The sequence below is a fragment of the Notolepis coatsorum genome, assembly GCF_963971535.1.
Source record: "Notolepis coatsorum genome assembly, chromosome: 5".
NCBI classification, from domain to species: Eukaryota; Metazoa; Chordata; class Actinopteri; order Aulopiformes; family Paralepididae; genus Notolepis; species Notolepis coatsorum.
This window is the reverse complement of record NC_140169.1, coordinates 154,784,537-154,797,227: the sequence shown is the minus strand read 5'-3', so window position 1 is coordinate 154,797,227 and position 12,691 is coordinate 154,784,537.

The window sequence follows — 12,691 nt, the reverse complement described above, 5'->3', positions numbered from 1 at the left end:
TCTCCTCCTGTGTTTTGCTATTGGGCTCCGCAAGAACCCCCCCATCCTCACAGAACACTGCGACCATGATGTCGGATTCACAGGAGGCCGGTGAATGGAGCACCAGCATCCAGGCCGCCGTCAATGGACACGCCAGTCTGGTAAATCAACACTCACAGATACTGGATGAAACTATTGCCCAACTCAGCGCTCTCACTCTCAGCGCCGCGGAGCGAGACAAACGATTAGAGCGTTTCGAAGCATATTTAACGGCCCAGCCAATTCCGCCTACTGTCTCTCCACTCGTGGTATCCCCACCTGTAGTATCCCAGTCCCGGGAACCTCACGTACCCTCGCCAGAGCGTTACGACGGAAACGTTGCCAAATGTCGTGCCTTCCTCTTCCAATGCTCTTTAGTGTTTGGGCAACAACCTCTAACATTCCAGAGCGACAAATCCAAAATATCCTACCTGTCTGGTTTGCTGACGGGGCCCGCGTTAGAATGGGCGACAGCCCTCCACTTCAGTAATTGCCCCCTCTGCAATTCGTACTCCGGGTACATCGCCGACATGCAAAAGGTCTTCGACCATCCTCCCGGTGGTTCGGATAGAACGGCCGCCTTGTTTACCGTAGTGTGAGCGAGTACGCTATCAAATTCCGTATTCTGGCAGCGGGTTCCCAGTGGAATGACGAACCATTACGCGGAGCCTTTCGCCAGGGCCTCAGCGAAGTTCTAAAGGACGAATTGGCGTCGAAAGAGAGGCCTACTTCCCTTGACAACTTGATTAACTTAGCCAGAGAGCTGGACACGCGTCTCCGGGAACGCCACCGTGAAAAGGCCAGCACCGTCAACAGCGTCCCGCTGCAGAGCCGCAGGGCCGCTGATCAGGAGCGTCCCGTTAATAGTGTCCCGCTGCAGCACCGCAGAACCGACGATTCAGAGCCCATGGTCCTCGACCGCTCTCGCCTTCCTCTCCGCGAACGCCGTCACAGACTCAGGTCAGGGGCATGTCTGTACAGCGGACAACTAGGCCACTCCATCGCCTCATGTTCGGTTCGCCCAAACGACGGGGCTCGGCTGTGACGCTGGGCACATGCACAAGCCTTAAATTGGTTCCCAGTTCCGGTCCGAATATGCAATTCAGTGCCACGCTTTACCACAACGGTCAATCCCTCCCTCTGTCCGCGCTGGTCGACTCGGGCGCAGACGAAAACATCATCGACGCTGGGGTAGTGTCCCACTACCACATTGCCACCGACGCCTTACCCATTCCCCGAGATGCCCAAGGCCTAAACGGGAAGTTGCTCTCGCAAATAACATGCAACACCACGCCTCTCCGCCTTCAACTCTCAACTAGCGAGGAGATCCGTTTTCACGTCACTGATTCCCCCCATAACGTTCTCGGCATGCCTTGGCTAAAGCTAAACAACCCTGTAATAAATTGGCCAACGGGCTCAGTCACGAGCTGGAGTGCTCACTGTCACGCCTCTTGTCTCCGGTCGGCACGGTCACCACTGGGGGCCACTGGTTCTCCCGTTCCCAAGGAACCTGTTGACCTTTCGACTGTTCCTCCAATTTACCACGACCTAGAGGCTGCGTTTAGCAAACAACAAGCTCTCTCCCTACCTCCTCATCGCCAGTACGACTGTGCTATAGACCTGCTCCTGGGAGCCCCGCTCCCCGCTAGCCGCCTGTTTAACCTCTCACGCCCAGAGAGAGAGTCTATGGAGAAGTACGTCCACAAGTCCCTGGCCTCGGGCATTATTACCCCCTCCTCCACTTTTGTCGGCGCGGGCTTCTTTTTTGTGTCCAAGAAGGACCACTCCCTTCGCCCCTGTATTGACTACCGGGGTCTCAATAACGGTTAATCACGGTTAAGAACAAGTACCCCCTGCCTTTGATTAACTCTGCTTTCGAACCCCTGCAAGGCGCCACCATTTTCTCAAAGTTGGATCTCAGAAATGCCTATCATCTGGTCCGCATCCGGGAGGGAGACGAATGGAAGACGGCCTTCAAGACCCCGCTCGGCCACTTTGAGTACAAGGTGATGCCTTTTGGGTTGACCAACGCCCCTGCTGTCTTCCAGGCCCTTGTCAATGACGTTCTCCGGGATGTCCTGAACCGCTCTGTCTTTGTCTACCTGGACGACATTCTGATTTTCTCCCGCTCCATGGAGGAGCACATCCAGCATGTCCGCTGGGTCCTCCAGCGCCTACTAGAGAACAAGCTGTTCATCAAGGCGGAGAAATGTGAGTTCCACGTCTCTTCCATCGGGTTCCTCGGCTACATCATCGAGGGCGGCAAGATCCGGGCGGACCCCGAGAAGATCAAGGCGGTGACCGACTGGCCCCGTCCCACCAATGTCAAGCAGCTCCAACGCTTCCTGGGGTTTGCTAACTTCTACCGGCGTTTCGTCAGGGACTACAGCCGGGTCGCGGCACCCCTTACTCAACTCACCTCGCCTTCCGTGCCCTTCGTCTGGTCGGACAGAGTGGACTCCGCCTTTGCCGAGCTACGCCAGCGATTCACCTCCGCGCCCATCCTCGTTCAGCCGGACACGTCCCGCCAGTTCGTGGTGGAGGTAGACGCCTCAAGTACCGGAGTGGGGGCGGTCCTTTCCCAACGCTCTGCCCTCGACCAGAGACTGCACCCCTGTGCCTTCTTCTCTCGCCGCCTGACCCCGGCAGAGGTCAATTACGATATCGGGAACCTGGAGCTCCTGGCAGTCAAACTGGCACTGGAGGAGTGGAGGCACTGGCTGGAGGGATCGGAGACCCCCTTCCTGGTCTGGACCGACCACAAGAACCTCGCCTACATCCAGACGGCCAAGCGCCTGAACTCCCGCTAGGCACGCTGGGCACTGTTCTTCACCAGGTTCAATTTCACCCTGACCTACAGCCCTGGCTCCAAGAACACCAAGCCAGACGCCCTCTCCAGACAGTTCGTCCCCGAGGAGGGTTCCGCACACCCGGACACCATCCTTCCTTCCTCCTGCCTGGTGGCCGCTGCCACCTGGGAGATCCAGTCTGTCGTCCGGGAGGCCCAGCGCGTCCAGCCTGATCCAGGTAACGGCCCACCTAACCGGCTTTTTGTCCCCGACCTTGTCCGCTCCCAGGTGCTCGAGTGGGTCCACGCCTCCCGGTTCGCCTGTCATCCTGGGATCAACCGTACCTTGTCCCTGCTGAAGCGACACTTCTGGTGGGTCACCATGAGGGAGGACACCCGCGACTTCGTCCTTGCGTGCACCGTCTGTGCCCGTGGAAAGGCTTCCCACCAACCACCAGCCGGGCTCCTCAGGCCGCTCCCTGTTCCCGGTCGGCCTTGGTCGCACGTCGCCCTGGACTTCGTCACCGGACTGCCTTCTTCACACGGTAACACTGTCATTCTCACCATCGTGGACCGGTTCTCAAAGGCCGTGCATTTTTTCGCTCTCCCCAAACTCCCCTCTGCTACAGAAACCGCGGACCTGATGGTGCTCCACGTCTTCCGTCTCCACGGGATCCCGGTGGACATCGTCTCCGACAGGGGCCCGCAGTTTATCTCCCAAGTATGGAAGGCTTTCTGCCGGTCCCTGGGGGCCACGGTCAGCCTCTCCTCCGGGTTCCACCCGCAGACCAATGGTCAATCGGAGCGGGCCAACCAGGACCTGGGATCCGCCCTCCGCTGCGTGACCACCCGGGACCCCTCCGGCTGGAGTATGTTCCTGCCGTGGATCGAGTACGCCCACAACTCGCTGTCCTCCGCGGCCACAGGTCAGTCTCCCTTTGAGTCCTCCCTGGGCTACCAACCCCCACTGTTCCCTGCACAGGAAGAGGAGATCGCCGTGCCTTCGGTGCAGGACCACCTTTGCCGCTGCAGGAGGATATGGGAGGACACGAGTGCTGCGCTGCTCCGCACCGCTGAGCATTACCGTCGCTTCGCTGACCGCCACCGGTCTCCGGCTCCCGACTACCAACCAGGTCAGATGGTTTGGCTCTCGTCCCGAGACCTTCCACTCAAGTCCTTGTCCCACAAAAAAACTCACCCGCCGTTTTGTTGGTCCGTATAAAATCCTGTCCGTTATCAACCCCTCGGTCGTTAAGCTTCAGCTCCCCGGCATTATGCGCATTCACCCCTCCTTCCATGTGTCGCAGCTGAAGCCGGTTCTCTCCAGTCCCCTGTCTCCTCCTGCTCCAGAGCCTCCTCCTCTGCTGATCATCGATGACCACCCGGCCTACATCGTCCACCAGCTGCTGGACGTGCATCCCCGTGGTCGTGGGTACCAATACCTCGTGGACTGGGAGGGCTACGGCCCAGAGGAGCGCAGCTGGGTCTCCCGAGGGATGATCCTGGACCCTGAGGTCGTCCGGGATTTCCATCGCCGTCACCCGGACAAGCCTGGGGGCCCGCCAGGAGGCGCCCGTCGAGGGGGGGGTCCTGTCACGATCAGAGCTTGTGTCTGCCAGATGAGGAGCAATCAGCGCGGCTGCAAGAGATCACCTCATCAAGCGTTCCCTACTTCAACTGGCAGAACCCGTCATCCAACGTTGCATTGTAGACTGCCTACCGAGGTACGACGACGCTACCTGAAGACCAGCTGTAACTACCCCTGTTTATGCTTGCCCTAACCTTCTGTTTCTTGTGCCCCAGGACTTCGCTCCAGCGTCCTTCCACCCTGACGTCTCGAGCTCCAGCGTCCTTCCACCCTGACGTCTCGAGCTCCAGCGTCCTTCCACCCTGACGTCTCGAGCCCCAGTGTCCTTCCACCCTGACGTCTCGAGCCCCGCAAAGAGGACTCCTGCTCGCTCTCAAGCACAAGACCTGTGTCCTCTCTCTCTCGCTGCCGACAGCTGCACTGGAGTGCACCTGCTCTCATTCTCCCCCCCCCCAAGAACATTATAACCTCTGTGTTGTTCACATTCCTGTTTCACATTCCTGTTATACTCTGCTTGGTTGGGAAGAATAATTAAAGAACCCTAAACCGCTCCATTCTCTCCTCCTGTGTTTTGCTATTGGGCTCCGCAAGAACCCCCCCATCCTCACACATATACAGTACTTGAAAATAAGACCCCCCCCCCCACACACACACACACACACACACACACAGGTAACACACTCACACACATACGTATACATACCACGCACACAAACTACACACATGCAAACACACTAGGGCTGACTCCGATTAGTAGAAGTGGACTAATCGATCGAAATGAGCCGTAGTCGACTGCCAACATTAGTCGAATGCAAAAAAAAATATATATATATTATAATTATTATTATTATATTTTTGTATTCTTTCCAAAAGTAAAGAGGCCTAGAAGCGTGGCTGACGCTAATGGCGCGCATACCAGAGAGGCTAACTGCCTAAGAAAACAGGCACAGAGGCACTGAAAGAGGATTTCCCCGTCTAATGAACACACTAGACAAATATCAAGCTGTATCCATCAGTGGACCAATTGCATGCTTTCGCAGAGAACAAGAAGCCTTCGTTCAGTCGACTTCTTCGACTTTTATTTCTTTTTTTGCATTGGGGGGGGGGGGGGGGGGGGGGGTAGTCGAATATCAGTCGACTATCGGCAAATCTCGGCCAATCAAAGTCGACTATACAAATCCTTAGTCGAGGTCAGCCCAAAAACACACTATACACAAATGTATACACTTAAAAGCATATTCCATTCATTTACAAAAGTACAAACGCACACATACCGCACACGTAGCATACTCACTCACTCACACACACGTAGGGGTGGGCGATATGGAAAAATATAATATCACGATATTTTTCAAGCTGTGTCCGATCCACGATATTATCACGATTATTTTTCATGTTGGTTTTTATGGTTATTTTTCAAGTTACTTAACAGTAAACCACCTACAAGGTAACAAAAACTAAAAGAAAAGGGAGTAAGAGACCATTTAGACCAAAATACCATTTCAAGCAGGTTTTAATGAATTCTGCAATGAATGATCTGTATTAACAATTCAACAGGAATTTTGATATGGCTCCCTCAGTGTATCATGATATATATGATATCTCTGAAAAGGCATATCGTGGAGACATTGTATCGTCTCAACGATATTTATCACCATATTGCCCACCCCAACACGCATATATACAGGCATGCACGCGCGCCCTGACGTGCAGAGACCCCTCGTGGCTCTCTGATCCACCCCCCCTCCCTCAGTCCAAGCAGTGTCCTGTCCCAGTAGCCCAGGGCCTCCGCTTGCGCTTTACAAGCTGCCGCTGAGGGTTCCCATGATGCACTGGGGCAAACGGGGGGGGGGGGCAAAGTGACGCAGTTCCCCATCTGCTGCACCGCGGCCATACAGGGGATCATCATCGCCCTTCCTCTGGTGTTCAGCCGTCAGATCTGAGATCTGTCTAGTGAGCATATTTTTTTTATTTATTTAACCAGGAAGTCCCATTGAGATACAAGATCTCTTTTGCAAGGGAGACCTGGCCCGAGATGACAGCAATAACATTTGCAATATATCAAACAGCAATAAAATGTGTGGTACATCACACAAGAACATAATAAAAGTGCATGTATACAATATACAATACATCACATGTACACACAAAAACACAAAACAGAATAGTCTACATGATAGTAAAAGTGTATGACAGTCAAATACAGGGTAATACAGTAATTTAGCAGTTTTGCAGTTGGGACCCGACTACAGAAAGCAGCGACATTCTTCTTGTAGGAAGTTATGTAATACAGATTTAAATTTGCCACAGAGAAGCATGGTCTCTGCACGAGTATAGCGACGGCGAGGCACAAACACACGCACACATGTGTGAACTAGAGCTGTGAATCTTCACTGGCCTCACGGTTCGATTCGATTACGATTCAGCTGTCCATGATTCGATTCGGTTAAGGAGCTCAATAATATGCTGTATTTTCTATGAGTTGAGTGGATGCATGACCAGAGCACTAGCTTTAATAATATAATAATATTATATTTGATTTGTAGGGCGCTTTATAGTTGTGGAGAAAATCTCAAAGCGCTACATTGTAAAAGAACATAAAAGCTAGCTTTTTTTTTTTATTATTATTATTAATATTTTTTTTATAATAATCGATTAGAAAAACGGAATAATTTCAGGTAATTAACATTACATATCTCTTGTCGTGAAATTAACACAACATTATGCATACTTTTGACAATAAATAAAATAAGAATTTGTTCTTACTTGCTTGCCTGGGTAAATAAAGGTTAAATAAATGTAAAAAAAAAAGAATAATAATCAAAAATATATATATTTATTTTTAAAACTGATACCGATACTTTCCGATATTACATTTTAATATCGGTAAGCCGATAATATCGGACATCCCTAGTAGCAGTATAAGTATAGTAGTAAGGTTAGGGACCTGCACTGGCTCCCTATTGCTGCACGTATCCGCTTCAAGGCCCTCGACCTAGCATACCGTGCGGCAAAGGGAACCGCTCCCGCCTACCTCCGGTCAATGGTCTCTAACTACACACCCTCAAGACCCCTACGCTCTGCATCTTCTGGCCGCCTCAGACCTACTCCTATCCAAGCTCCCGGAGGGTCATCAAAGAGAAGCCGCCTATTCTCAGTCCTTGCCCCACAATGGTGGAATGAACTACCCATCCCAGTTAGGACAGCCGAATCCCGTCCAATATTTCGCCGTCGACTAAAGACTCACTTCTTCAACCATTATCTGAAATGATTTAAAAAAATAAAAATAAAATAAAAAATACTAACCCTGACTAACCTTACTGTCATGCAATTGTCCTAATAAACTAACCTACACTGTAACACGCAACACTTTGATGAACATTGTTACTCAGCTGATAGAGTTGTACCCTTCTTGCTGTCTTGTCGCACAGAACTTGTAAGTCGCTTTGGATAAAAGCGTCAGCTAAATGACTAAATGTAAATGTAAATGTAGTAAAAAGACATTTCATACATATAGGCACAATAAATAAGAATAAACAGCTAAGACAGTTATGTTCATATATATCATTCATATATATTTATTATGCTCATATACTGTATTCCTACTCACTTACACACACTCACTGACACACACACACACACACACGCACGCACACGCACGCACGCACGCACGCACACACGCACGCACACACACACACACACACACACACACACACACACGCACACACACACACACACACACACACACACACACACACACACACACACACACACACACACACACACACACACACACACACACACACAGCCTTGTCTGTGCAGTGTTGCAGTGGCCAGCTGACTGTAGGTCGCCCTCCTTCCCCTTTAAAGGATAACTCCACTTTTTTTTTAAATTAGCTTATTTAACATCTTCCCTGGAGTTAGACAAGAAGATGCATACCTTTTTTGTCTCTTCATCACTGGAAGTGGGGGAGGACAGTAGCCTTACAGTGCCTTACAGTGTATTGCAAGGTCTGACATTGACCAAACTTGATATGCATGACCTTGGTGGGCTCTAGGTCAACTCCTGAAAAGGGGGTCAATGTCAGACTTTGCAATCAAAAGTTAGGGGGCTAATAACCCTTGCCATAATTTCAGTGCGCCCCTAACTTTTGATTGCAAGGTCTGACATTGACCCCCTTTTCAGGAGTTGACCTAGAGCCCACCAAGGTCATGCATATCAAGTTTGGTCAATGTCAGACCTTGCAATACACTGTAAGGCACTGTAAGGCTACTGTCCTCCCCCACTTCCAGTGATGAAGCTAAGCTATGCTAACGGAGCGTCTATTCCCAAAGCTAAAATGCACGCACAGAGACAAAAAAGGTATGCATCTTCTTGTCTAACTCCAGGGAAGATGTTAAATAAGCTAATTTAAAAAAAAAGTGGAGTTATCCTTTAAGGTTGTGTTTTATGATGGCAGGCCCTGCTCCACTCCTCCAGCCCGGCCCCCCTGGGAACCAGGACTCAAGCTGTCGTTTGCAGCCGAACACGGCCGGCCAAGTGTTCTCTCCTGAGGTGGGTCACGTTTTGTCCAAGCAGCTGCAGCTTTGCTTTGTCCAGACCACTGCCGTCAGGTGGGGCTTGACCCGCGGCTTGACCCCCGGCACGCGGGCAGGACAGGTGCCGCGCAGGTGGTGCACATCTTTACTTTGTATTTGGCTTCGGTCCACAGGCTCTCCTTATTACCGTGCTGCCCTGCTGAAGCTAACCGCAGTAACTACACTGTCCTGCAGAAGATAACCTCAGTAACTATACTGTCCTGCAGAAGCTAACCTCAGTAACTATACTGTCCTGTAGAAGATAACCTCAGTAACTACTCTGCCCTGCAGAAGCTAACCGCAGTAACTACACTGTCCTGCAGAAGATAACCTCAGTAACTACACTGTCCTGCAGAAGATAACCTCAGTAACTATACTGTCCTGCAGAAGCTAACCGCAGTAACTATACTGTCCTGCAGAAGCTAACCTCAGTAACTACTCTGCCCTGCAGAAGATAACCGCAGTAACTATACTGTCCTGCAGAAGATAACCGCAGTAACTATACTGTCCTGCAGAAGCTAACCGCAGTAACTATACTGTCCTGCAGAAGATAACCGCAGTGTCTATACTGTCCTGCAGAAGCTAACCTCAGTAACTATACTGTCCTGCAGAAGCTAACCTCAGTAACTATACTGTCCTGCAGAAGCTAACCGCAGTAACTACACTGTCCTGCAGAAGCTAACTGCAGTAACTACACTGTCCTGCAGAAGCTAACCTCAGTAACTACACTGCCCTGCAGAAGCTAACCGCAGTAACTACACTGTCCTGCAGAAGCTAACCGCAGTAACTACACTGTCCTGCAGAAGCTAACCTCAGTAACTACTCTGCCCTGCAGAAGCTAACCGCAGTAACTATACTGTCCTGCAGAAGATAACCTCAGTAACTATACTGTCCTGCAGAAGATAACCGCAGTAACTATACTGTCCTGCAGAAGATAACCGCAGTAACTATACTGCCCTGCAGAAGATAACCGCAGTAACTATAGGCCTACTGTCCTGCAGAAGATAACCTCAGTAACTATACTGTCCTGCAGAAGATAACCGCAGTAACTATACTGTCCTGCAGAAGATAACCGCAGTAACTATACTGTCCTGCAGAAGCTAACCGCAGTAACTATACTGTCCTGCAGAAGATAACCGCAGTGACTATACTGTCCTGCAGAAGCTAACCTCAGTAACTATACTGTCCTGCAGAAGATAACCGCAGTGACTATACTGCCCTGCAGAAGATAAGAAGATAAACTCTATCTGTGTGGAGATGATTAAGGCCGCGTTCACACTGCTAGTTTTAGTGCTCAATTCTGATTTATTACTCAGATCAGATTTTTTTTGTCTGGCTGTTGCACAGTGTGTGAACTGTGCAAATGAACGGTGAGCGATGATGGACGTAACCCATGGTGGACACTGAAGTCACAGTTTGTGGTTTCATTTACAAGTTGAGTGTCAGCTAAGCTAATTAAAACAAACCAGACCTGTATCTGATTCAGGACCACATAATGAAAGTGGCCCCAAATCAGAATTGAAAAGATCAGATTCGACATGATTTGTGCTGCAATCTTAACACTGGAAGCCTAAGGTATATGTGACTGAGATCAGCTTTTTTCATGACGGTGAAAAAATCCCAAGGAATCTGATCTTTTCAATTCTGGTTTGGGGCCACTTCCACAATGTGGTCCTAAACTTGAGGGGACGCATCATATCCGGTCTTTGTTTGAAAACATATTGAGAGAAGAAATGTCTCTCTTTTCACCTCCTCCAAAAATTGGGCCACATCTTCCTGCAGTCTGAACCCTGCCAGGGTTGGGGGTTCGATGCCCACTAGGGCCCTCCATGCTGACAAGAACTCGCAGTCTGAACCCTGCCAGGGTTGGGGGTTCGATGCCCACTAGGACCCTCCATCCATGCTGACAAGAACATGCAGTCGTTCCACAGTGAAGCACAGCACTAGAACAAAAAAAAAGCTCCAGTAACCCTTTCACTGCCACACTACCAAATGGTTAACCCTTTCACTGTGACAATACAGAAGGTTAACCCTTTCACTGTCGCACGACAGCAGGTTAACCCTTTCACTACCACACTACAGAAGGTTACTATCACACTACAGACGGTTAAAAATGCAGCCGTTCAGCCGTGTACTAGTGGGCCTGTCTGTCTCACTGCCTCCGTCTGTCTCACTGCCTCTGTGCTCGCGTCCACCTCGTCTCTGTTTGTGGTGTTCCTTCCTGCGTTTGCAGCCGTGGCGTCTGGGGGTGCGACGGATTTAAATACTACCACCGCATCTCATTAACATGCACACAGGGAGCTGCGAGGGCCAATCACATTCATCTTGTCTTGTGGCGCGGCTTCCGACTCGTTAATATTTTACGGCAACATGCGCCCCCACCTCCACGGCAACACGCCACAGTGCTCTTACATTATTCCACACGGCTTAGGACACGGGATCACAGACGGCTCCTCAAAACACAACAAATCTTCTGGCTCGTGATGTAAGCATGAAGAATGAGGAGGAGGGGGGGGGGGGGGGCTGGTGGGACCCCCCCTCCCCCCATACGTGGTGCTGCTGTCTCTATGATTATGACTGATAAAAGAAAGACAATCTCACCTTTCGTTTTCAATCTCACTTTCTATATCTGTACATATATCCCTTACCTACTTGTCGTACCGTATCCATATCTGTCTGAATATACCTGCATGTAATCCTTCGTTATACCTACATATACACACCTGCATATAACCAATATAACTCTGTAGGATAGCATGTACAATAATGCTGTATATATTTATTCTTACCGTATATATATATTGTATATATTTATTCTTACCGTATATATATATCTATCCACATCTGTCTGTACATACCTGCATATAACCCTTGTTACATATCTGTAGATACTATATCTATATCTATATCTGTCCCTTACCTACTCTTACTAGTTACGCTGCTGGCCAGTACGACTTACTACCATAGTGTCTTTATACCTCTATCACTGTACATATTAATACTACTCATACTACAACCCTTATATACCTGCACATAACCCATATAACTCTGTATGATAGCATGTACAATAATTCTGTATATACCGTATATACATGTATCCACATCTGTCTGTACATATGTGTACATATATCTGTAGATAGATACTATATCTAGCCTACAGTATAGTTGTACATATCCCTTACTTGCTCTTACTAGTTTTTATACTTTATACCTGTATCACTGTACATATTAATACTACAACTATGTTGTGCATCCATCTTATTAGCACTATTATTAATTGGCCCAAACTTCTTCCCGTTGTACTGTACTTGTGCAATGTGCAGTACAGTATAATGACAATAAATGTGTCATTATATATTGTATAATATTATATATGTCAAATCTAATCGAATCAAATTTTTCAACAATCCCACGACGACGACGCGGATTTGACAAATGGAACGAGGGGTAATTTGAAATGTTGGGGGGGGGGGGGGGGGGGGGGGACATCCCCACTAATGCAGAGTGAAAATATTAATTAAAATGCGAGTGAATTGATATGGCATCATAATTACCCTAAGCAGTCAACGGGAGGAATTATGGCTCCTCCGGAAAAATTATGAGCGCATTCGGCTGCGTCAGCAAGTTTTTTTTCGAGGGCGACTCTGTGTCAACAACAATGGCTGCACAGGAAGAGGCGGGAGAGAGAGAGAAGCGCTCTGTGCCGGTCCAGCGCCGGA